Source organism: Rhinatrema bivittatum, chromosome 3 (genome assembly GCF_901001135.1).
Source record: "Rhinatrema bivittatum chromosome 3, aRhiBiv1.1, whole genome shotgun sequence".
Lineage (NCBI taxonomy): Eukaryota > Metazoa > Chordata > Amphibia > Gymnophiona > Rhinatrematidae > Rhinatrema > Rhinatrema bivittatum.
The window spans coordinates 177839155-177866421 of NC_042617.1; the positions used below are offsets into that span (position 1 = coordinate 177839155).

The following is a 27267-nucleotide window of genomic DNA, read 5'->3' on the forward strand; positions in this document are numbered from 1 at the left end:
CTGTCCCAGCCTATTAAACTTAAGCTGTAAATCTAGGGATTTCACGTCCCTATAGTTCACCGGGCCCGGTATTTTTATCCAGAAGCCTAGCACCCTGTTTGTTAGCAGCTGGCTTTACTGTCCTGCGCCCTGTTACGTAAGCAGCAGGATATTCTTTTTCTTAAGTTGCCAGCTGGACCCGTGCGCCCTTATCTGTTAAGCAGCAGGCTGCCACTACCCAGTGTCCTATCAATTAAGCTACTGGCTTTGTCGCTATATCAGGTACCTTTGCAATGCTGAATGCTTTGATATTCATAAGAATACACAAATTTTAAGAATAGTACAAAAATAATTGAGTAAACACATTTCCCTTAAAGGTCTCCATGTAATAGAGTTCATTGCAAATGAGACCGCACAAAAACAAAGAGAAAAAGTAGAAATACCTTCAGGGATCCTGTGTCCTGTATTCTGTTCGGATCGAGTGAGAGAGCTGTGCATGCCCTTGTCCCAGGTCAGTAGGAGTCCTTTCCCAGGCAGCCCTGCAGAAGGCAAGGTCAGCACTCACTCCCTGCTTCGATTCCCGGCCAACGCACCATCTGCAGTAAAAATGTTTATCACAGGGCATCAGGAAAGACAGACAGTGTATTTCTTATGAATAGCCTTTATTTCTTATGTGCATAAGGAAGTCAGCTCGTAAGCCTAAGAGCCTGACTTAATTTGTGATTGAATTGGTCAATCTTAAATATCTTTTTCCCCCAGTAATTAAAACAACACTCCTTTGATTTAGGGTCACAAGGTTACGGGAAACATTTGTTTAAACATTTGCTTACTTCTGACATTCCACAGAGCCATGGGAAGCTAACTAACCTTGATTTTATAACTCTTCATTGTCTTGCCTAGAACTACAAAGATACATATGTTTTTCTGTTATCTAAGTGTGAGACAGCTTCAGAGACAGTTTCAAGAACAGCAGTGCCTTTAATTTACAAGCAAGCAGTGCCCCCTGGACCTTTTCTGGTGAATTTCCACTAAACAGACTTTTGCTGTATATTGCCTTCTCTATCTATTTGGTGACCTTAAGATCATCTGATAATGATCACTCCCAAATCCTGTTCTTTTTTGGTGCTTAGAAGAATTTCACTCCTATACTGTACTGCTCCTTTAGGTTTTTGCATGACACTGCAGTTTTTTTAAACAATAAAGCTTAGTTATGGAACTCTAGATCATTCGTCGTGCTTCACTAGATCCCTTCTCATGTTTTCCACCTCATGTCTACTCTGTTGCAGATTTTTGTATCAGCCTCAAAAAAACCCAAAACAAAACAAAACAAAAAAACCTTTCCTGACAATCCTTCCTCAATGGCATTCATGAAAATATTTAAAAGAACTGGTTCTAGGACTGATCCCTGTGGGATGCTGCTAATAATGCCCTTCTTCTCAGATTTTTATTTATTTATTTTATTTATTTTATTTGTGTTTTTTCTATACCGGCATTCACGGTTTGTCGTATCATGTCGGTTTACATAGAACAAGGGGTGAGCAATACATTATAACGTACAGATTGAACCCAGTTTACCACTGCTCTTTGTCACCTCCACTCAACCAGTTTTTAACCTAGTCAGTAACTTTAGGGCGCATACAAGGGCACTAAGGTTAGTTAGAAGTTACCTATGTGGACTTCTTAAAGGCCTTACTGAAATCCAAGTAGTCAGCATCTAGTGCTCTTCCCTGACCCAACTCTCTGGTCACCCAGTCAGAGAAATTGATCTGATTTGTTGGACATGACCTACCTCTGGTAAAGCCATGCTGCCTCAGATCTTGTAATCTGTTGGAGTATGGAAGCTGAACTTATCTGTTTCAGCAGCGATTTCATCAATTTGCTTACCATAGAGATAAGACTTACTGTTTCTTCCTTCTTTCCACTTTTGTGAATAGGAATCACATCTGCCTGTCTTTAGTGGGGCTGCCAGCAGTTCCCTATGTTCTCTTAATACCTGCAGATGTATCCTGTCCAGCCCCATATCTAATTTGTTTAGCTAGCTCCTCATGATTACACTTTTCTAAAAATTGATAGATGTATACCTCGCTTCTAATCCAATTTGTATCTTTTTTTTATCGTGGTCCTGCCCTGGGTTCTTCCATAGTAAACAATGAACAGAAATATTTGTTAAGCAAATGCACTTTTTCCTCATAAGCCTCTGCAACCTCTGTCTTTCAATGCCACTTTTGCACTTCCTCCTATAATTAACATATCTGAAAAAAATGTCTCCCCCTCACCATTTTAATATATTTGCCATTTTTTTCTTCCATTTGCTTCTTTGCATTCCTGACTGCTTTCCCAAGTTCCTTTAGCTTTTTTAGATATTCTTACCTGTCTTTATTTTTTGCAGTCTTTGGAAGTTTATACAATGAGTGAAAAAATATTCTCTCTAATTTGTTTTAACTCTGCTACCTGCTATTTTCATAGATTGAAAGAGTAAATAATCGTTTATTTACCTTGTGATTTTATAAACCTCTATCATATCTTCTGTCTTCTCTTCCCCAAGCTGAAGAGCTGTAACCTGTTTAGACTTCCATCCTCTTTACCATTTATGTTACTCTTCTCTGTACCTTTTTTAGTTCTACTATTTTTTTTTTTTAGATGGAGTGATCAGAACTGTTGGTGTTTACTTTTCTCCATTGAGAGAAATGACCATTTAGTCTTACTTCCTGTTTGCTTATCCACAATAAGAAATTGCCGCCTCTCCCATGACTCTTTAATTTCCTGATTAGTCTTTCATGAGGAGCTTTGTCAATGCCTTCTGAAAATCCAGACTTACTATTTCAACAGTCTCACTCCTGTCCACATGTTTAAACCTTTCAAATAAATGTAGTATTTGTAAGATATGACTTCCCCTTGCTAAAAAGATATGACTTCCCTTTGCTAAATCTATGTTTTCTCTGTCCTATTAGTCTGTGTCTATTCTGATAGTAATTTTGTTTTCTAGAATAGCTTTTACCATTTTTCCCGGTACCAACATCAAACTCACAGGTCTATGATTTCCTAGATCACCTCTGGAGCCCTTTTTAAAAATGGCATTTTGACCACTTTCCAAACATGAGATAATGTAGCTGATTTGAATGAGAAGTTAAAGATTACTAGTAATAGGACTACAAATTCATTTTTGAGTTCTTTTAGAACTCTGGGGTGTATGCCATATGGTGCCCATGATTTATTACTCTTTAGTATGTCAATTCACTGTGTTGTATCTCCCCGGTTTACCGTGATTTTCTGAATCTTCACCGTCAAAGGATGTTACTGGCATAGGTATCTCCCCAACATCCTACAGAGTAAAGAAAGACTTAATCAAAGAATTACTTTAGTTTTTCTTTTGTTGCCTTGTCTTCCCTGAGGGTCCTTTTTCCCCTCAGTCATCTAGCAGTCCAACTGACTCCCTTACTTGAAGAAGTTTTTATTTTGAGTTTCTGCAAGTTTCTTTTAAAATTTTCTTTTGGCCTGTGTAATGGTGCTATGCCTTGGGGCTGCGCAATTGGGTCTCTGTTGGCTAACCTTTATCATTAAGCCTAGAGATTTCACACTCTGGGATGCTATGGCTTTAAATAGGTGGAGTGCCTCTTAAGTCAGCGAGCTTCCCATTTCCAGAATCTTCTCTGTTCATGTGTCCCGAACCTCAAACACTGGGATAGGAAGGTATGTAGAAACTAGTATTTATTATCTCAGGAAAGCACTAAGTGGTATAAGTCATCTGACTCACTAAGGGGTAACACGTAGGGTCCATATACCTGGCACCATGCTATATCTATTGTGACTGAAGCTGCTGAGTCAGTAACTAAGACCCGCTGGAATAGAAAGTAACTAAGACCCGCTGGAATAGACATCATTCCAGTACTTCAACTTACCTGACCTTTTGGAAACAGTCCTGGGACCTCTCACTTTAAGGATATCTGAAATTGGACTTCTGTCCCTCATTACTAATTCATGTAATGTCATAATAATTTTCCCACGAACTCTGCTCAACTCTATTTCCTTAGCCCTCAATAATAACTCATCAAGCCATAGTTCAGTTTCTAAATCCTTTTAATTCAAAGGCTGTTACTTAACCCCCAGCCATGGCACTAATACCAGTTTTAAAGCATGTATTAAGACTGTTTAAGACAAATCAGTCTTTGGGCTTTTCTAGCATACAACTTACAGAAGCAAAAGCCATTGCAGTACCACAGTCTTTAAAGCACAAAGTGTTGTCTGTAGGACAAAAATGCCAGATCCTAAGATTTTCAAAAAGCACGTTGAAAGTATGCATCCAAATCTCCACTTCCTCCTGAGTTGGTTGATGTAGAGTCATAAAATGGTTTACAGATTAATCATTCCTCCTACTGTTCTAGAAGTCCTTAAGAACTGCCATTGCTACCAGTCTGCTGAACTTCATAAAAAAGGGCTACAGAAATATTCATAGTTTTTATGGTGGTCCCTTGTTGGACTTCATGGAAAGACACATTTTATGTAACTGTACAGGTGAGACCTACAGGGAGAATCCTGAAAATTAGTCTGTACTTGTTCTGATGTTTAATTTTCATGGTTGTAATTCCATTAATGTACATATTAGTGTGATTCCTTTAATAAAAATAGTATTTTGATTTTACAACACTCCAAGTTATGTATGTAGGGAAGTTCTTTCAGCTATACTTGTTTTGTTGTGCAGCAGGAGAATATTTTATCAACCAACATTCCTATATCTTTAAGAGAGTTCTCTTTAATGACAAAAGAAAATTGGTTAAAATAAAGCAAAACCATATCTGAACCACTTCCAACTCTGGGCTCAAATGTACAGACTGAGCGGATTCCATGCCAGAGTTTCTAAGGCATCAGCTAAAGTCACAATTCCAGCCTTGGACTCTAAATATATGTCATGCTGCACAAGTTAAAGCTAATTAGTGACATTGCACATTCAAGGTTTAAAGATACATTTTCAGGAATTACCAAACCACATTTCCCCAAAACATAAAATACAACTAATTACTAACAATTCCAAAATTTTGGACTTTAACTGTATAAGTTCAGCAGTGGCAGCATTACAATTTCCAAAATCCAAATTAACTAATATTCATTCAAACAGAAATACAGGTCAGGACAACTTCAATATTATATTTATTTAAAAATACTTTTTACTCGCACTCATAACAAAAATGACGAATTGAGTTAAAAAAGGACATACATAATTAAAACAAATACACTAAGGTACAGTAAACTAGTATAAAAACATATGGACAACAATAAAAATGTGTTTTTCTCATATATCAAGTAGTTAACACTGCACTAAAAGCCTATGTATACAGATATGTTTTAATCACTCTCTTAAAGATTTTCAAATAGGGTAACAGCCGCATCTGTTTGGGTAGGGAGTTTCATAGGATGGGCCTGTAACGGAAAAGAGCCTCCCCACTCTTAGCAGATCTAAATGAGCACATTTTGTTGATGGAACTTCTAACAAATTCTTATTAGAAGACCATAAGGTTCGGGAAGGCGTATAAATATGCAAAGCAGCACTGGCTGTTCCTCTCTGGTTCCTTTTATGGGAACTAGGAGCCTATGGTTGTGATTTTGCTGACTCATTCCAACTCAGCCCTTCTCTGCTCCGCCTCTCTCAAACTAACTACAGGGGAATCTGGGAAGTGTAGTTGTGATAGAGAATCTTCTTAATCCAGCTTCAAAACAATCCTAGCCTTATATTTTAGTTCCCTTTCTTTTGTGCAGAGACTCATATCATTGCTATTAAATCCTCACACATGTCTTAATACCTTACATTTAATGTTACAGTGCATATGCGCTTACCTATTTTATTCATTTGGATTCACCTTTCAGTTTTTGAAGGATGTTCTTTGGCTTCAATATTTATTTATTTATTTATGTACATATTTTTATGTTAAGCTATTTTCAATCAATTGTTTATAGCATATCATAATCTAGCCTCTTTCACCTCATCATTTAACCATGCTGGCAGTTGTGTTCGTTCTACATTTTTAAATGAGGTAGTGGTTGTAGGTCATTGTGTTAGGACTGAGAGGGGTTGCAGCTTTGGGCTTATTTTGTCCTGTGGTCTGGCTGGATCAGCGAGAAGCACTACAGGGATTGCTAACAGCTGACTCTCTGAATTGAAATATGAGGGATCAGACTCATAAAAAACCAGGCAGTGCGTTTCGCTATTTTGGTGCTGTGACAATGGGAGACCAAGCATGGAGAAGGAGTCTCGTGTGGGGCAACCATGGGAGAGTATGACAGGGGGACGGATGTCAACTGCGTAAAGCAGAGTGATTGAGAGGTGGTAGGCTGATGTATGGTGCTTGCCACCATTTATTTAAAAAAAAAAAATAAAAAAATTGAGGGTGTGCTACATCTGTGCTGGGGCAACCCAGTCTTGGCACATGGCAGTGGTGGTCTCTGATGCAATGATGGCTGGGACTTAGAAACAGGTGGAGCGGTGTAGCCAGGTTATGTTGAATAGGAAGACTGAGATGGCGAGGGAGAATGTGTACCACATGTTGGTCCTTTGGACACATTGTGACAACATGCATCCCCAGAAGGGGCATGTAGACACAGGGCTCCAGAGTATCTTTGTTGGTCCAGTCAGCATGTGGGAGGGGGCAATACAGGGTTCTTTTGTGACTTACAGTTTTGTTTTTTTTAAAGTGATATGCATACTTACAAGTTGCACTTAGCTGGACAAAACATTTAAAAATATGTGGAGCTCCGGTGCCTATGGTCCCCAGTGTGGTAGGGATTATCAGGATACCTGGAAGTCTGTTAAAATAAAATAAAATAAAAAGAAGAGATGCTATGCAGCAACATTCTACAAGGATCTGGGCATGGCATAGACCTCACTATGGGCTGTCCATCTACCTGTTACATGGTACTCTGTGTTTAGCGAGAAGTTGGAGACTCCACCTAATTCTAACAAATGGGTGGCGGTGGGACTTTTCTGATAGCAAAAAATAATGAAGGCATTAGTTTCAAGCAAGGTATACCCTATGGAGCATGTCTCTATGGCTCATGGATAGTGGCACTCTACCCCAAATCCCAAAGCTGCTGGCTCAAGCTTGTAATCCCAGGTGACTAGGGTGCTATGCAGGAGAGTGCGAGGGGAGTGAGTGCAAGAAAGGTCTGTACAAAAGAACATAGGAGGGATGGACAGAGGTGCCACTCTGGATGGTGCTTGGTCTCAGAAAGGGAAGGTAGGGGGAGAGAGACCCAAAAATATAAAAAATGTTCCCTTCTATCCAGCATCAGTGGTGATTTTGGGAGCATGTGTGTAGAGATGAGATAATACTTGGAGAGCAGCCCAGGGTAGACCAGAATTGCAGTTTTTGCCCCACCCTTGGTAACTGTAGGCTTTTATTTTATTTTTATTTAAATAAAATAAATAAATAGCTAGTCTTGATTTAATGATCCTGAGATAGTTGTTTCAGATCCCAGTGACCTTACACTATGTCATTGTAATATGCTATAGGGCAAGGCTGTCATGCTCGTCTAATACAGAGTCAGCGTTTGAACTTTCCCTTTGGGCTTCTCTTTACTGCTTGCTTTTGGTGCAACACAGGTACAGAGAGAAGAGGGCCATACCAATATCTAGCAAGGTATTTGTCTACTTTCCCACTACTTAAGTGTGTCAACAAGTGCTTACCCTAGCTACCCATATCCCTTGGACAGATGTATTAGGTCCACTATTGGGGCAGGGAAGTATGACACCCAATGTTTACCAAAGCCTGAGTGTGGTATAGGAATTAAGGTTCAAAGGAACCACCAACCCTGACAAGAGAGAGTGGTATACAGGCTTCTCTTTCTTTGCAGGAAGGAGGCTAATCACCAGGGCTGCCTGAACCACAGACAGTGAACCAGAGGCGGTACTTGCAGAACCCCGGAATGACATAGACCAAACATTGGCAACAGGTAACAAAGGAATCCCTTGAAAGGAGATGGGTTTTATGGATTGATAATATGACCATTGCTGGTGAGAGTGGCAGTGCTGCTCTTGTTTCATGATCCTGAGCTTGTGTACATAGACAGCCAGTTAAACCTTTTCTTCAGCTTCAGTACCATATGAACTCAGTTCTTCAGTGCTAAACATAATTTATTAGAATGATGATCATAAGACTTGCCATACTGGAACAGACCAAAGGTCCATCAAGCCTAGTATCCTGTTTCCAACAGTGGCCAATCCAGGTCACAAGTACCTGGCAGGATCCCAAAAGGTCGATACACTCCATGCTGCTTATCAGCAGTGGATTTTTCCAAGTCCACCTTAATGGTTTATGGACTTTTCTTCCAGGAACTTGTCCAAACCTTTTTTAAACCCCATGTCCACCATAATAATAGTTTTATGAACTTTTCTTCCAGGAATTTTTCCAAAATGTTTTTAAACCCATCTCACAAACAGCTTTTACTGCATCCTCCAGCAACAAATTCCAGAGTTTAATTATGCATTGAGAAAAAAATGTTTTCTCCTATTTATCTTAAATGTATCATCTAGTAACTTCATTGCATGTCTCCTAGTCTTTGTACTTTTTGAAAGAGTAAACAACTGATTTTGCATATACCTGTTCCATTCCACTCATTACTTTATAGACCATTATCATGTCTCCCCTCAGCCATCTCTTCTCCAAGCTGAAGAGTCATGACCTCTTTAGCCTTTCTTCACAGGGGAATTGTTCCATCCCCTTTTTATTTTTGTTGCCCTTCTCTATTCCTTTTCTATTTTATTTATTTATTTAGCATTTGTTTATATACCGAGGTACAGCTGACAATGCCTTCACTCCGGTTTACATTACAACGAACCAGTTACATTTGAATTCATAACATTAAAACAGATTGAAACAGAGTATTAACTTAGTAAAAGTTAACAAGTACATTGAACATTAGATAAGACTGTATGCAGTGCTTGAAGTTGACGGTTGAAGCCGTTAATGAGAAAGAAGGTTTCTGCAAGTCGGGCGAGAGTCAGAAGGATTGTTGGAATAAAAAGGCGAGAGGTGGATATGAAAAAGGTTTTATGCTCTGTTATCATTGGGTGAACAGTCATTGTAAGACTGTGAGAGTAGCCATTCTTTAAGTTCCTTTTTAAAGGATTTAAGATTTTCTTGTGAATTGAGGTGTAGAGGTAAAGAGTTCCATAATTTTGGGCCGACTATAGAGATGGCTCTATTTCTGGTGGAGGAAAGTTTGGCTTGTGGTAATGAAGGGACATCCAGCTGAATTTTATATGTAGATCTTGTTGTACGTGATGATTTATGCAGATGTATAATATTGTCCAGGGCAGTGAAGTCTGCTTTGTGAATTGTCTTATGTAGAATTGTGATGACTTTGTACTCTATTCTTTTTTTAACAGGAAGCCACTGTAAGTTGTGGAGTACTGGGGATATATGGTCGGATTTTCTTTTACCAGTCAGGACTCTGGCAGCTGCATTTTGGAGTAACTGCAGTGGTCTTAAGGTTGCATTGGGAAGGCCAATTAGAAGGGAGTTGCAGTAGTCAATACTGGAGAAGATGAGGGTTTGAAGAACGGTTCTGAAATCCTGGGGGTGAAGCAGCGGTTTAAGGTGTTTGAGTATTTGAATTTTGAAGAAGCCTTCTTTTGTTTTTGCTGCGATGTGTTTTTTAAGATTTAGCTCATTATCTAGCCAGAAACCCAGATCTTTAACGTTGTCTTTGAGTTGAATTTGAATGTTGTCAAATTGGAAGGGAGGAGTGTATGTTATACCAGAGTTTTTCCTTGTAATTAGTATACATTCTGTTTTGCTCATATTTAAGCATAATTTTAGGTTGTTTAGTAGTTTTCTTATTGCTTCAAGGTGTGAGGCTGCTTTTGACATTGATTCTTCTAAAGACGAAGTAATGGGAATGAGAAGTTGTATGTCATCAGCATACATCTAATTCTGCTATATCTTTTTTGAGATGCAGTGACCACAACTGCACACAATACTTAAGGTGAGGTCATTTTTTGGAGCGATACAGAGGCATTCTGATACTCTGCTTTGTTCTCTATTCCTTTTCTAATAATTCCTAGCCTTCTGTTTCCCTTCCTTTTCAATATATATATAAATGATCTGGAAAGGAATACAATGAGTGAGGTTATCAAATTTGCGGATGATACAAAATTATTCAGAGTAGTTAAATCACAAGCAGACTGTGATACATTACAGGAGGACCTTGCAAGACTGGAAGATTGGGCATCCAAATGGCAGATAAAATTTAATGTGGACAAGTGCAAGGTGTTGCATATAGGGAAAAATAACCCTTGCTGTAGTTACACGATGTTAGGTTCCATATTAGGAGCTACCACCCAAGAAAATGATCTAGGCATCATAGTGGATAATACTTTAAAATCGTCGGCCCAGTGTGCTGCAGCAGTCAAAAAAGCAAATAGAATGTTAAGAATTATTAGGAAGGGAATGGTTAATAGAACGGAAAATGTCATAATGCCTCTGTATCGCTCCATGGTGAGACTGCACCTTGAATACTGTGTACAATTCTGGTCGCCGCATCTCAAAAAAGATATCGTTGCGATGGAGAAGGTACAGAAAAGGGCAACCAAAATGATAAAGGGGATGGAACAGCTCCCCTATGAAGAAAGGCTGAAGAGGTTAGGGCTGTTCAGCTTGGAGAAGAGACAGCTGAGGGGGGATATGATAGAGGTCTTTAAGATCATGAGAGGTCTTGAACGAGTAGATGTGACTCGGTTATTTACACTTTCGAATAATAGAAGGACTAGGGGTACATTCCATGAAGTCAGCAAGTAGCACATTTAAGACTAATCGGAGAAAATTCTTTTTCACTCAACGCACAATAAAGCTCTGGAATTTGTTGCCAGAGGATGTGGTTAGTGCAGTTAGTGTAGCTGGGTTCAAAAAAGGTTTGGATAAGTTCTTGGAGGAGAAGTCCATTTATGGCTATTAATCAATTTTACTTAGGGAATAGCCACTGCTATTAATTGCATCAGTAGCATGGGTTCTTCTTAGTATTTGGGTAATTGCCAGGTTCTTGTGGCCTGGTTTTGGCCTCTGTTGGAAACAGGATGCTGGGCTTGATGGACCCTTGGTCTGACCCAGCATGGCAATTTCTTATGTTCTTATGTTCTTGGCCACCGCCACACACTGAGCAGAGAATTTCAACATCTTATCCATGATGACACCTAGAGCCTTTTCCTGGGTGGTGACTCCCAATGTAGAACCTTGCATTGTGTAGCTATAATTTGGGTAGCTCTTCTCTATGTACATCACTTTGCATTTGTCCCTATTAAATATTATCTGCCATTTGGATGCCCAGTTTTCTAATTTTGAAAGGTCCTCATGCAATTTCTCACAATCTTCTTGTGATTTTACAAATTTGAATAATTTTGGATCATCAGCAAATTTGATCTCCTTGCTCATTCCCATCTCTAAGTCATTTATAAATAGGTTAAAAAGCAACAGTCCTAGTACAGATCCCTGGGGCACTCCACTATTCACCTTTTTCCATTGAGAAAATTAACCATTTAACCCTACTCTCTGTTTTAACCAGTTCTCAATGCACAACAGAACATTGCCTCTTATCCCATGATTTTTTAATTTCCTCAAGAGTCTCTCATGAAGTACTTTGTCAAATGCTTTCTGAAAATCCAAATACAGCATATCAACAGAATCACTTTTATCCACATGTTTATTCATGCCTTCAAAAAAATGTAGCAAATTAGTGAGGCAAGACTTCCCTTGGCTAAATCCATGTTGGCTTTGTCCCATTAAACTATATCTGTCTATATTTTCAGTAATTTTGCACTTTAGAATAGTTTCAATCATTGTTCCCAGCACTGTAGTTTCCTGGATCATCCCTGGAACCCTTTTTAAAATCCACTGTTAACAATGATCACCCTCCAGTCTTCAGGTACTTTAGCTGATTTTAATGATAGTTTACAGATTACTAACAGTAGGTCTGCAGTTTAATTTGTTAGTTCTTTCAGCACTCTGTGATGTATACTATCAGGTCCAGGTGATTTGCTACTTGTTAGTTTGTCTGTTTGCCCTAGTACATTGTCCATTTTCACTGAGATTACTTTCAGTTCCTTTGAATCATTTCCTTTAAATATCACTTCTGGCATGGGTATCTGCCTTATATCGTTCTCAGTAAAGAACGAAACAAAGAATGTGTTTAATCTCTCTTCTATGGCCTTTTCCTCCCTTAGCATTCTTTTCATCCTTTCATCTAATAGTCCAAATGACTCCCTAGGAGGCTTTTTGCTTTGAATATATCTGAAAGAGTTTTTATTATGAGTTTTTGCTTTCATAGCTAGCATCTTTTCAAATTCTGTCTTTGTCTCCCTTATCAATGCTTTGCATCTGATTTGCCATCTAACTTTGCATCTAACCTTAAATAATTTGGCAAGTATGTTTGCTTCATTTGTTTGCATTTGTGATATTGAAAATATTGTCTGACTTTCTAATGTAATTTTTTAAAGAATTTCTAACTGTTTGTATGTCTCTTTATTTGTTGTTGTCATTTTACTGATATGCTTATACTTTTCTTCTAACAGAAACTTGCTTAATTTTAATACCTCAGCATATCTGTGTTTATTCTTTTGGGTTACATAAGAAATACCTCCTCCCCTACAATATAACTGTTTTTCCTACTTTCCCAGAAATGAATGAGGAAATATGAGGAAGGATTTTAGACTTAGTAGTTATCCAATCTACAGTATTTTTTAAATGTTCACAACTTATATCTTGAATTAAATTTGGATTCAGTCGTCTGCTGCAGGCTCAACTGATTCCACCTATTAGTTCCATATGTACCAAGCAAAAGGATGGTTAGACAGAGCTATGACTCCAATTTTTGCTAAACCAACTTCCAGAAATAGCAAATTAGAAATTACAAGGTAATCCAGTTGAGAGCAACAGACATGGGGTTTGAGTAAAAGGTGTAATCTGATTCTTCTGTATTAAAGATACACCATGTAGCTAAAAAGAAAGCTGTTTGTGAACCAGGATGGCTACATCCTGCTGTCTTCTAGAATGTGCGCAATACTATGACCCAAAAAATCAGCTGAAAAAAAGACTAAGTCACAGGAAACAATGATTCAGCTGTAATAGGAACTCAGTAAAGAGAATGGTCAAGCAACCATCATATAATGCCACAGAAACTTAATGGCTTATAAAGTCAAGCCTGTAAAGTGCTGGGCTTGTCTAATCATAGGTTGCTTTGAATGCGATACTCTCCAAACGGGGCTGTATCACTTGTGCAGACACTGTGTATAGTAAAGCAGCAAATGTATGCACTTATCTTTAGTGTTAGTCCACCAGTAAATCCAACAGATAAAATGTTCAATCCTGAAGTACTTCCTCCTATACAGCGGTGTTTCGGAGTATCCGACTCCTTCTTCAGGGAGCTCCAGGTGGTGACATGCTGTCAAAATATTCTGTGTGGACACAATGTAGAGTTCTTAAAAAATGCCAATGGGCTAATGTACACAAAATGGCTCTGAGTTGAAAAGAAAGGACTTACAAGGTAACTAAAACTGGTCAGTCCATCTGTCAATGTCAGCGTCTACTAGAACGCTGCAATAATGATGATAAGAAAAACATTATTAAAGGCTTAATCTAAATAGTATACTGAAAAGATTTCTGAAAAGAATTACTGCGCACCAATTCTATTATTAAAGAGATGAGAGTACTTACATACACATTCAGAGTGCCTCCCGGTAGAAATTTGTGCCACGGCTGACAAGTGAAAAAGACGCCGGATTAAAGGGGACTCCTCCGACTGCTGGAGGAGAGAGCATGAAATGACGTCGGAACTCCAAATATGGTGAGAGCCATATATAGAGAATGACGTGTAAAAGGGGATGTTCTATGCTTAAATAGATACCAAAAAAGTGAATCGGCGTCATCGGGGTTGCCATATTGAATCGGGCTCTCGGGGTTGATCCTTATATGGGGAATGACGTAGCAAGCGCGGCCATCTTGAATGTTGTGTCAAATAAGGGAAAACCATTCTACTTTTTCATTAAGACCGTGGGGTTCCGTGGAATGTAAGCGGTAAATCCAACGGTTTTCTTTGAAGTTAAGCTGTGCCGATCTATCTCCTCCTCTCCAGTGTGGAGGGATGTGCTCCAAGATAATCCACTTATAATCCTTGAAAGAATGTGAATGTGTAATGCTATGTTGAACCACAGGTGCTTTAGTATCCTTATTATTGATCCTACTGCGATGTTCTATAAGTCTTATACGGATCTTACGCCGTGTGCGCCCTACATATATTTTTTTACATGGGCATTGTAAAGCATAAATAACAAACTCTGTGTTGCAGTTGACTGCTAATTTATTTGTGATTTGGATGCCTGTTTGTGGATCTTGCCATGCGGTATCAACAATGGCTAATGGGCAGAACGAGCACTTCCCACATGGAGAAAATCCACCCTGTTGTGCATCTGAACGATGTTGCGGTGCTGCTCTTACCACTCTTTGCTTGATGTTCTGGCCACGGGTGTATGCAAACAGGGGTGGATCTCGCAGAAACGGGTGAGGACTAAGTACATGCCAATTCTTCATGATGGCTGCTTTAATGTGGGATGTGAGTTCTGTGTATTGGAGAACACAGATTAGGCTTGGAGTTTCCTTCCTTTGTTTATATTGTAAAAGTTGTGCTCTATCTGAAAAGATGACCCTCTTATATGCCCTACGGATGATGCGAGCAGGATAACCTCTTTCTAAAAATCTGTTGCGCAGTTGATCAGCTTGTTTGTTTTTTTTTTTTTTTAATGTTTAAACGGTTTTTATTGAATTTTGAATGTAACAGTAATAATCACCTCGCTTGGAAGAGCAGGACACTTGGCTCCTCCAAGCACTGAACAACAAATACAGCAATAAGTATTCAGCACTCAGGAACCCCCCCCCCCCTCCCCAGACAAGGGCACATTCTGCCATAGGAACATTGCAAACATTCTAACAGTATAACAGTGGTACAGTAGAAGTGGTGCACAATTACTGTCAAAAAAAAAAAACCTTAATCATTAACCACCAAACTTCGGGCGTGCGAGGAAAGGGACTGAATATAGGGTTGCCACACCTTCAGAAACAACTGTCGGCGTTTCGGAGAGGTCCTCGCATCCAAACTCTCCAGCGTCATCATAATATGCCAATGATTTCTCCAAGCCCAGTAGGACGGAGCGTCCGAGGATCTCCATGCCAAAAGGATCAGCTTCTTCCCCACTACACTTGCCTTTTGGAGGAGTAGTCGGGCACCCGGATCTCGAATTCTAATTGGGGAAATACATCCAAAAAGCATCCACATAGGGGTTACTGGAAAAGAGATATCTATCAAATCTGCTAAGTAAGCTGCTATTCTGCGCCAGAAACACTGTATGACGGCACACGCCCAGAACATGTGAGAGAGAGTCCCCACCACTGCGCCACATTTAGGACAGGCCGCAGTGAGCGCTATAGTCGATTGCTGCGCCGCTTGCGGCGATATGTAGGCCCGACTAAGAAATTTAAACTGAAGCTCTCGGTAATTTGTGGCACTCGAGATCCTGGCTATACCCCGAAACGCTCTGTTCAATATAGTCTGACTAACCACAAATACCCCGTCCCTATTCCAGCGAGTTTCCAACACAGCACACATATCTACCTCCACTTTACGAACTAGCATTTTATAGTATATAGATAAAGTGGGGGCGTCAGCGGCCGTGAACTGAAACAGCTGGTCAATGGTATGATATGTCGAGGGGTGTTTGGTCTCCTCGGGTAACGCTTGGATATAATGTCTGATCTGTAAATAAGGGAAGGTATGCGTGACTCCAAACCCAGACATCGCCATAAATTCCTTAAACGACTGACACTTCCCTTCCCCTGTCAGCAAATGGCCTAAGTAAGTAATCCCTCTCTCTTCCCAGCGCCTGAAATAAGAGGCCTGCAATCCCGGGCTAAATTCCATATTTCCCCTTATAGGGAGAAAATACGCGCAGACCCCCTGCGTCTTCAAAAGTTTCAGCAATCGCTGCCATGACTGCCTTAATGGCTCAATCATCATATTTCGGGTAATGTATGGGACAAGATGTGCCGAGCTCGCCTGTAGCGTATACACCGGCGCCACTGGGTACATAATTGCCCGATCTGCTTGTAACGCCGTGTACAGTGGGTTGTTGGTCAACCAATCACGGAGGATGCGTAAGTTACAGGCCAAATTATACAAGCCTAAATCAGGCACCCCCAAGCCTCCTCTTCCCTACCTTGTCTTTAACCAGGACAGGGGCAACCGGGATTTCCCTCCCTGCCACAGAAACCGCCGAATGGCACTCTCCAATCGCAGGATATCTATCCGCTTGAGGAGTAAGGGTAGATTTTGAAGCAAGTAAAGCCATTTGGGCAAAATAATCATTTTAAGTAAATTTACTCGACCTAGTAATGAGAGGGGCAGAGGTCTCCATAGCGCCAGCTTCTCTATGGTCGCTTTAACCTGCCTGGGAATATTAGCCACATAAATGTCGGCCGGGTTCTCCGGAAGTCTGATTCCCAAATATGTAATAAACCCCGATGCCCATTCCAGCGGGAAGGAGTCCGCCCAGTCTCGTCGCAGCGCAGAGGGGTAGGCCATTGCTAGGGACTTGGATTCATTCAGGCGAAGGCCCGAAAATACTCCGAAGTCCCAGATCAACCGCAGTAAGCGTGCCAATGACGTCCTAAGCTCCGTGAGGAAGACCAAGAGATCATCGGCAAAGGCAACACTCTTAAAGATCTGGTTATCAAGACGGACTCCCTGAATTTCCTTCGTCTGCTGCACTGCAAGCAACAATGGCTCTAACTGCAATATGAACAGCAGAGGAGATAACAGACATCCCTGCCTTGTTCCCCTCGCCACCTCAAAGGTGTCCGACATGGCTCCATTGGCAAAAATAAAAGCTCTAGGGTTGCTGTAGAGTAGGGCCACTGCCTTCACGTAAAATCCATCAAAGCCCATCCTTTCCAGTATATCAAATAAATATTGCCACTCCACTCTGTCGAAAGCCTTTTCGGTATCGAAGCTGATAATTAAATGAGGGAGTTGCAGTTGTCTACACACAGTCATAGCAGCCAATACTTGACGGATATTGGACAGGGCATAACGGTTGCGGACAAACCCCACTTGATGCGCCCCTACTAAGCATGGAAGAATTGGAGCAAGCCTGTCCGCTAAAATTTTTGCCAAAATCTTAATATCGGAATTTAGCAAGGAAATGGGTCGATAGGATTCGGGCAGCAGAGGGTCCTTGCCCGCCTTGTGGATAAGTGTGATCAAAGCCAAATTTTCATGGGTTGGAAAGGTGCCCCGATCAACCAGCTCCATATAGGCTTCCGCTAGCGGGCCAGCTATCTGATCCTGGAGTGACTTGTAAAACTCTGCAGTATACCCATCAGGTCCCGGGGCTTTAAAGGGCTTGGTCTGTCGTATGACTTGAATAACCTCGCCCGCCGTGATCGGCCGACTTAATTGTTCCCGCTGAGCTGCAGTCAAGCATGGTAAGGGTAATGCCGAACAAAATCGTTCGCGCATCCCATCATTCCCCCCGTCAGAGGCATATAGGGTTGCATAATACTCCCTGAATTTCCGTAATATAGAGGGGGTGTCACGCACCACCGTGGTAGGGGATGAAAGTAAGGCCGGGATATATCGCCGAGAGCGCGCCGACTTTATCAAGTTGGCCATCATCCGGCCCGGCTTATTAGCGTACTGGTAAAGGCGAAACTGATAATAAAGAAAGCTTTTTTTCTCCCTCTGGTGTATTAACGTGTTTAGGGCAGTTTGCAAAGATCTATAACGATCGCGATTCTGAACACTGCCACGAGCATTTAACTGGGATCTGGCTTTGGTCAGCTGCACATGCAGGGCCAAATTTCGTTTGTCTATCATTTTCTTTCTATGGGACACATAGGAAATGATGTCTCCTCTGAGGACTGCCTTTGCCGTATACCAAAACAAGGAGGGTTGGGTGCAAGAAGCACGATTATTGGTAACATAATCTTTCCATTTACCCTGTATATAGTCCTTAAATTTAGAATCTGCAGCCAGATAATAGGGATAACGCCACAGTTGGTTCCGCATCTCGCTTCCCGCCCACTGGAAATCCACCCACACCGGGGCATGATCCGTGATTATTATGTTATCTATGCGCGCATCTTGTATTTTGGAAAAAACATGGCTGCTGACCAGGAAGTAATCCAAGCGGGAGGTGGAGGCATTGTTGATCAGCTTGTTTATGAAATTCATTAATGTCTGAGCACAGTCTACGAAGGCGAAAGAATTGGCCTACTGGCAACCCTTCTTTAAATGGACGGGGATGATGGCTATCGAACCGAAGATAATTGTTTCTGTCAGTAGGTTTCCTTAATAAAGTGGTGCTGATGCCCCCGTGATCTTTTTGGATTTGAATATCTAGAAAAGATAACTGATTACGATTGTACGTAAGGCTGAATTTGAGATGTGGATTAACTTGGTTGAGCCATTGATGAAACTGTAGTAATTGTGTTACTGAGTGAGTCCAAATGAAAAATATGTCATCTATATATCGTGACCACAATAGAACAGATGCAAAAAAAGGAGATTTGTAAACATATTCTTCCTCAAATTTTGTAACGTAGAGGTTAGCAACATCTGGAGCAATAGGAGATCCCATCGCTACTCCATGAATTTGGAGATAAAAATGACGGTGAAAAGAGAAAAAATTGTTGAATAATATTAGCTCTGTGAGAGCAATCAAAAACTCTGATGGAACACGATGTGGTCTAATTCTGCGTTCAATGGTTTCTTTTACCAATAAGAGAGCGTCAGATTGAGGTACATTTGTATATAAAGCCTCTACATCGAGACTAACCAAAAAGTAGTTGGTAGGAATATCTGTAATAGTGGAAAGCTTGTTGAGCATTTGTGAAGTATTTTGTATGAAAGATGCAGCACTTTGAACTGCTGTCTGAAGGAATAGGTCCATGAACTTAGCTAAGGGTTCCAAAATGGATCCATTCGCTGAGACAATAGGTCGGCAAGGCGGTTTAACCAAGGTTTTGTGAATTTTCGGGACCCCGTATATCACTGAGCACCGTGGTGACTCTACCTTGAGGAAGTTATATTCTTTCGTGGTAAGAAAGCCTTGTGTCAGAGCCTCTTTCAATAGGGTACTAATCTGAATAGATAATGCTGGAGTGGGATCTGTGTCCAGCAGCCGATAATAATTCTGGTCCCCTAATTGGCGCAATAATTCAGCATGATAATCAGTATGATTCATGATAACAATAGCACCGCCTTTGTCGGCAGGTTTGATGACAATTTGTGAATTATTTGCTAATATCTTAAGCGCATGTTTTTCTGCTGTAGAAAGATTATAGAATGTATGATGCTGTCTAGATTCAATGTCCGAAATATCTTGAAGAACAAGAGTCTGAAATGCTTTAATTTGTTCATCTACTATTCCTGGAGGGACCCAACGAGATTTTGTTTTGACTATTGAGATATCCTGTGAGACTTCTGAGGATATAGAAAAAAAGTGTTTGATCATCAAAAGTCGAAAAAATGTATACAAGAATATCCGACAGGAGAAAGGATCGTGTTTGTTAGTGGGAACATAAGAGAGACCTCAGTTCAACACCTGTTCTTCATGTATTGTGAGTTTATATGTGGACAAATTAATTATCGGTGACTGTCTTGGTTTTGAGATCGAGCGAACGGCTTGTGCCACTGTGCATCTTTCTCGTTGGACGGTTGCTGATTGGTCTTTCTTCTGTAGGATCAAGGTGGGCGGGATGGATAACGGCGTTTCTCTAAAAAAGCAGTGGATTGTTGTCTGCGCGGTGCCTGTTGATCATCGGACCGATTGGACGAGTCGTCCGACGAGGCAAATGCTACTTTTTTAGGAGCAGGTGCGCAGTAATTCTTTTCAGTATACTATTTAGATTAAGCCTTTAATAATGTTTTTCTTATCATCATTATTGCAGCGTTCTGGCAGACTCTGACATTGACAGATGGACTGACCAGTTTTAGTTACCTTGTAAGTCCTTTCTTTTCAACTCAGAGCCATTTTGTGTACATTAGCCCATTGGCATTTTTTAAGAACTCTACATTGTGTCCACACAGAATATTTTGACAGCATGTCACCACCTGGAGCTCCCTGAAGAAGGAGTCGGATACTCCGAAACACCGCTGTGTAGGAGGAAGTACTTCAGGATTGAACATTTTATCTGTTGGATTTACTGGTGGACTAACACTAAAGATAAGTGCATACATTTGCTGCTTTACTATACACAGTGTCTGCACAAGTGATACAGCCCCGTTTGGAGAGTATCGCATTCAAAGCAACCTATGATTAGACAAGCCCAGCACTTTACGGGCTTGTCTTTATAAGCCATCAAGTTTCTGTGGCATTATATGACGGTTGCTTGACCATTCTCCTTACTGAGTTCCTATTACAGCTGAATCATTGTTTCCTGTGACTTAGTCTTCTAGAATGTGACAGAAATCCACATTGTCCCACCTATTCACATTTTAGTTGTTGGTGCTCTTCCTCATCTAGATGCATTTTTTGATGGAAATCAATCTGTGTATTCAATTTTTTAAGCGAAAGAATTATTTTTCTCTGAGGACAAGCAAGATGGTCATCCTCACACATGGGTGACATCATCAGATAGAGCCCTGATGCAGAAAACGTACATCGAAGTTTCTAGAACTTTGATTAGGAACTAGGTTGGGGGGTGCAGGAATCTGTCTGCTACAAGACACTGCCAGCTGCTCTCCCACTTTACTTGCTATCCTAAGTCAGGGAAAAGACAACACGTATGCTCCTCGGAAATAGAACTTTATTTATCAGATTTGGCAGGACATAGCATTTAGAAACAACAACAATTCCTATCTTTAACATCCTGGCTACTAAGCACCGGTTTTCCCTAAAGAAAGTTCTGTATCATGGGTGGTAACAAAACATAAGTAATGGAGAGAAAAGATTGCACTCCAAATAATCATCCGAACATCAAAGGAGATGCAAAGAATAAATTCAGTCCATATTTTGACAGATTTCTAATGAAATACATTTTAAATTTTATTTATTAAGTTCACTTAATCAGGCAACTCCATTGCTCATCCTTTTTGAACATAAATAGTTTTCAACCGGGTCCCCTGACACGGACACCTTGTTTCGCCAGAATGCTGCATCGGGAGGGACAGTTATAATGTGTGTTTCCAACAACTGAAATGTAAACACAAAAAGAGACTCACAGTATCTTAAAACTTTAAGGACTATATAATAGCAGGGTATACTGTAAAGCATTTTGCCATTCAGGAAGGATAATAAAAAGTAATTCTTCCGTCCAAAGAAGTCCTATCCACCACCGTCTAGAACTCGTTCCACGAGACTCTTCCAAAAGGCCCAGTCTTGTCAGATACGAAAACAGAAGCCGCAAGCAGCTCCCCAGCTGGGCCCCGCTTCCGGTTTTGACTCCTGCATAGAAAGCAGCAGCCAGCTTCCACTGCCTCAGATACCAGTGGGAGGTCGATTGTGCCATTTCCTCCACAAATGGCACACAATCACCTCAAACCAGTGGATCCTTGCCATAATCTCTCAAGGTTATCACCTGAACTCTCTCCATCCCACCGGACTCCCCACCTCTGCTGACGTGGGGAACATCCAACCACTCACCACTCCTGGAACAGGAGGTCTCCCTCCTCCTCCAGTCCAGAGCAATAGAACTAGTGCCATATTCCCAGCAAGGCCTAGGATTCTATTCCCGGTACTTTCTAATCCCCAAAAAATCAGGCGGCGTTCATCCAATTCTGGACCTACGTGCCCTCAACAAGTACCTCTACCGAGAAAAGTTCAAGATGGTGACCTTGGGTTCCCTCCTTCCTCTTTTGCAAAGAGGAGACTGGCTCTGCTTTCTTGATCTCCAGAACGCATACACTCATATTGCGATAACTCCATCTCATCACAAATACCTGAGATTTCTGGTAGGCCCCAAGCACTATCAGTACCAAGTGCTTCCATTCGGCTTCGCGTCTGCACCACGAGTCTTCATGAAATGTCTCGTAGTAGTTGCAGCCTTCCTCAGGACTCAAGGTGTTCAAGTCTATTCCTATCTAGACGATTGGTTGATCAAGGCTCCCACTCAGCAAACTGCTCAGTCGTCCCTACATCTTACCTTACACACTCTTATTTCGCTAGGATTTTTCGTCAACTACGACAAATTCTACTTAGTACCATCTCAAACCTTATCATTCATAGGGGCAGACTTGGAAACCTTGCAGGCAAAAGCTTTTCTACCTCGACAGCGAGCTCTCACTCTTGTCTCTCTTGCACACCAGCTGCAGTCTCAGCGCTACACGACTGCACGCCACATTCTCATCTTACTGGGACACATGGCGTCCTCAGTTCAGGTCACCCCAATGGCCCGCCTAGCCATGAGAGTCATGCAGTGGACTCTTAAGATCACAATGGACTCAATGCATTCAGTCCCTGTCGACCATTGTCCACGTCACCAACTCAGTCCGTCAGTCTCTAGCTTGGTGGAAAAATCACATCAATCTCATCCAAGGCTTGCTCTTCCAGGCTCCAGACCCTCAAATAACTCTCACCACCAATGCTTCCAACCTCGGCTGGGGAGCCCATGTGGCTGATCTGGAGACACATGGATCTTGGTCTCCAGAGGAAGCCAAATACCAAATACATTTCCTGGAGCTTCGAGCAATCAGATATGCTCTCAGGGTACTCTTACCCAAGGTAGTTTCGTATTTTCATCTAAATCAATCCATCATACTACCTACCTTTTTTCCCAGGCCCTATTCCAATCCAGGAGAGCAGATTCTGCATACCCTTGATTGCAAACGTGCTATAGCATTCTACCTAGACCTTACAGCTGCCCATAGGAAAAGCACTCAATTGTTTGTCTCTTTCCATTCCATCAAATTGGGGCAAGCTCTGAGTAAGCAGACTCTCTTCTCCTGGTTAGCGGACTCCATATCCTTTTGCTATCAGCAAGCAGGCATTCCACTTTAAGACCATGTTAAAGCACACTCTGTGAGGGCCATGGCGACTTCAGTAGCACACCTACGATCGGTGCCGCTTCCTGATATTTGCAGGGCTGCCACCTGGAGTTCTCTCCATACCTTTACAGCCCACTATTGCTTGGACAAAGCCGGAAGACAGGATTCCATCTTCGGCCAATCTGTCCTGCTCAACCTATTCACAACTTGACGTACCAACACCCTTTCGCCTGCCCGGTAGGGTTCAGGATGCCCTCGGCCAAATTTCACCCCAGTCCTATTGCCTTGCACACCTGGGTAGATTTGGGGCACACTCGGACATCCTCAGCTCGGTACTCACCCATATGTGAGGACTACCATCCTGCTTGTCCTGTGAGAAAGCAAATGTTGCTTACCTGTGACAGGTGTTCTCACAGGACAGCAGGATGTTAGTCCTCATGAAACCCGCCTGCCGCCCCGTGGTGTTGGGTTTGTTACGTTTCTTATTTTATTTTTCGGCACTTCCTGTAGCTTTTTAAACAAGACTGAAGGGCGACCCCTGCTGGCTGCAGGGTTAGTGCCATGCTGGGCATGCCCAGTAAGGGCCAGTCAAAGTTCTAGAAACTTTGACAAAAGTGTTCCATGATTGGGCTCCATCCTGTGATGTCACCCGTATGTGAAGACTAACATCCTACTGTCCTGTGAGAACACCTGTTACAGGTAAGCAACATTTGCTAAAGGTGAGGGGGCTGTGCTGCGGATGGCACGCAAACACCTCAAATATTGACCATTCAAACTATTACAGATAACTAAATGGAAATCAGGAATAATATATGATTGCTTACGTAGTGATTTTGTAATTGCAGGCTCTGTTCCTCCATATAAACCCATAAAAAATATGACATCAGTGTTCTAATACTTGTATATTTTCTTTTCTGGCAGGACTGCTGAAGGCCCTGTTTATTAGATCTTTGGAGATGGGAGTGGTTCCATGGGACTGATGAAGGGTGGATGTTGCTCTTCTTTATAAAAGTGATAATAGGGAAAAGGTTGGAAATTACAGAACCATTAGCTTGTCTTCAGGGGTGGAAAAATTAATCAATTTATTTATTTATTTATTTATTTATTTCTTTTGTATACCGACATTCGATCGAGATATCACATCGGTTTCCAGATAACTAAAGGAATAGGGTGATAACGGCCCTATTTTACATTATAACATGGTATTAAATAGATATAAGAATATTTTACATTATAACATGGTAATAAATATAACAAGAATATTTTACATTATAACATGGTAATAAATATAACAAGTTGTAACAGAACTAACAGGAGTACATGGAACATTAGACTATAGTATATAACATATGTACATAAATGGCTTGTTGATAAGGATAAATTATGGTAAGGAGAGCAGGGAGAGTAGAGGGGGGAGGGGAGAGAAAGGGATGTGTGGGAGGAAGGTAGTGATAGGGAGGGAAAGGGTGGTGTGAGATGCTTGTGTAGGGAGGGAAAGGTGTGGGGCGTGATGCTTGTGGAGGGGGCATGGAGTGGATGGTGCGATTGGGCGGGTTATGTGTCGGGTGGGAAAGCTTTTAAAAATAGCCATGTTTTGAGGTGTTTTTTGAAAACTTGCAGTGAAGGTTCGTTTCTGAGACAGGTGGGGAGGGTGTTCCATAAGGTGGGGCCCGCTATTGTTATGGCTCGTTTGCGGGTGACGTTGAGGTGTGCAGCTTTGAGATTGGGGACGGCTAGGAGTCCAGTGTTGGTGGATCTGAGAGTTCTTTGAGTGGGGTAAGGTTGTATTCCGTTGTTTAGCCAGTCCATTTTGTTGTTGTTTATTTTTTTGTGCATGAGGGTGAGGGTTTTATACTGGATTCTTTGTGTAATGGGTAGCCAGTGGAGTTCTTTGAGCGTGGGTGTGATGTGAGGGGATTTTTTGTTGTTAGAGATGATTCTGGCGGCAGCGTTCTGTAGAACTTGGAGGGGTTTGATGTGTATTTCTGGTAGTCCGAGGAGAAGGGAGTTGCAGTAGTCGAGTCTTGACAAGATAATTGATTGGAGGACTGTTCGGAAATCGTGCTCTTGGAGAAGGGGTTTGAATTTTTTTAGTGTCTGCAGTTTGAAGAATCCATCTTTGATTGTATTGGAGATGTGTCGTTTAAAGTTGAGTTGGCTGTCAATTGTTACGCCTAGGTTTCTTGTGGACGGCGTGAGTGAGGTTTGTGAGATTTGTGGCACTCCCGGGTTGATTGAGTTTCCTGGGTGGTCAGATGGGGTGCACATGAGTGGATAGGAGGGATGGTCATCGTGAATGTGAATGATTTCTGTTTTGGCTTGGTTGAGACATAGTGATAATTGAGATAGTAAGTGGGATAAGTTTGAGCTGAGTTTGTTCCATTTTTCCATAGTGAGTTGAATGGAGTTGTTTATGGGGAGTAATATTTGTATGTCGTCTGCATAGACAAAGTAGGTGAGGTTTGCCTCTGATAGGTATTTGCATAGTGGGATGAGGTATATGTTGAAGAGGGTTGATGATAGGGAAGAACCTTGTGGGACTCCATGAGTGAGGGGCACTTGTGAGGATTCGGATGAGTTCATCTTGACGATGTAAGATCTGTTTGAGAGGTAGGATTTGAACCACTTGATTGTGGTGTCTTGGAGACCAATTTCTTTAAGTCTGGTGAGGAGTGTTCTGTGATTGATGGTGTCGAAGGCGGCTGATATATCAAGAAGTATCAGGAGGAACGATTTGCCTTTGTCGCGGCCTTTGAGGATGGTATCGGTGAGGGAGAGGAGGAGGGTTTCAGTGCTGAAGAGTTTTCTGAAACCATGTTGTGCAGGCTGAAGAACATTAAAGGTTTCAAGGTGGTCTGTGAGTTGATTGTTGACTGTTTTTTCGATGATTTTTGCTAGGAATGGGAGGTTGGAGACAGGTCTGTAGTTTGCTGGGTCGGATTTGTCGAGTTGAGGCTTTTTGATGATTGGTTTGATGATGGCGTTTTTGAGTTTTTCTGGGAAGATTCCTTGTTCTAGGGATAGGTTGATGATGTAGGTTATTGGTTTGACAATAATCTCTCTGAGTTTTAGGGTTTTGATGGGGATGGGGTCTAAGGGGTGGGATGCAGGGTTGGTTTTTCTGATGATAGGTTCAATTTCTGTGGTAGCAATGGGAGTGAATTGTGACCATGAGTGGATAGGAGGGGGGGTGTCAATTAAGTCATTGTGGGTTTGGGGAATCTTGGCAATGATGTTGTTGACTTTATCCTTGAAGAATTGTGCTAGTTTTTCACTGGAGATGTTGCTGGAGTTTGGCGTATTGTCATTTTGGATGGGGTTGGTAAGGTCCTTGACATAGGCGAAGAGGGTCCTTGGGTTAAATTGGTAATCGTGAATTCTTGATGTGTGGAAATTACGCTTTGCTGTGTTAATGTCAGTTGTATAGTTGTGTAGTAGTGTTCTGTATTTGTCTTTCAGGTTTGAGGTGGGGGTTCGTCTCCACTGTTTCTCAGTTTGTCTCAGTGTTCGCTTTGAGGTTTTCAGTTCTGGGGTGTACCATGGTGCTCTTTGCTTTGTGGATTGTTTTATTTCCTTTTTTATCATGGGGCATAATGTATTGGCTATGTCTGCGTTGATAGATATCCAGGAGTTTGTGGCTGTGTTGGCGTCATTTAAGTTGATTGTTTTTAGTGCCTCAGGTAACAGTTTGGCGATGTCTTCACTGGAGCATGGTTTGGTGAATTCGATGATTCGGTTGTTTGTTTGTAGTGGGTTTGATTGGAGTTGAAGCTTGGCTTGGATGAGGCTGTGGTCAGACCATGGGGTGGGGGTTGTAGATGGTGGTTCAGTTGCAGATATTTTGTTGTTTATGAATATTAAGTCCAGGGTGTGTCCTGATTTTTGAGTGGGTGAGTTGATGATTTGGGTGAATCCGATGGCAGACATGGTGGATAGGAGCAGTTCGCTTGTGGGGGATGGAGGGTGGGTGTCGATATGGAGGTTAAAGTCTCCTAGTATTATGGCTGGTTCTTGTAAGTTTATGTGGGTTGTGATGGATTCAATCAGGGGGGAAAGGTTGTGCTGTAGGCAACCAGGAGGTGCGTATAGGAGGAGAATTTGGAGATGTTTTGATTTGAATAGGTTGGTCTCGATAGGGGGTGGTAAGTTTAGGGAGTGGGAAGAGATCCTCTTGTAGAACCAAACTTTACCCTAAATAGGTGCTATTCAAAATCCCTTAAGATATCAGACAATAACTAGATCTAGTGACAGTAATATTTCCTCTTCATTCCAGTG

The 27267-nt window shown here is 41.5% G+C and overlaps 1 protein-coding gene across 4 annotated transcripts in view; it reads left to right on the forward strand.

Annotated features, from left to right (window-relative positions):
• AKT3 (AKT serine/threonine kinase 3) overlaps nt 1-27267 on the forward strand; it is a 1010799-nt gene that overhangs the window by 350757 nt on the left and 632775 nt on the right. The window contains exon 2 of one of the 4 annotated variants that reach the window (XM_029593968.1): nt 7822-7920. The exons of the other annotated variants lie outside the window; for them this stretch is intronic. The gene's annotated coding sequence lies outside the window, so the exon portion shown is untranslated. The remainder of the gene's footprint in view (nt 1-7821; nt 7921-27267) is intronic. 4 annotated transcript variants of the gene reach the window in all.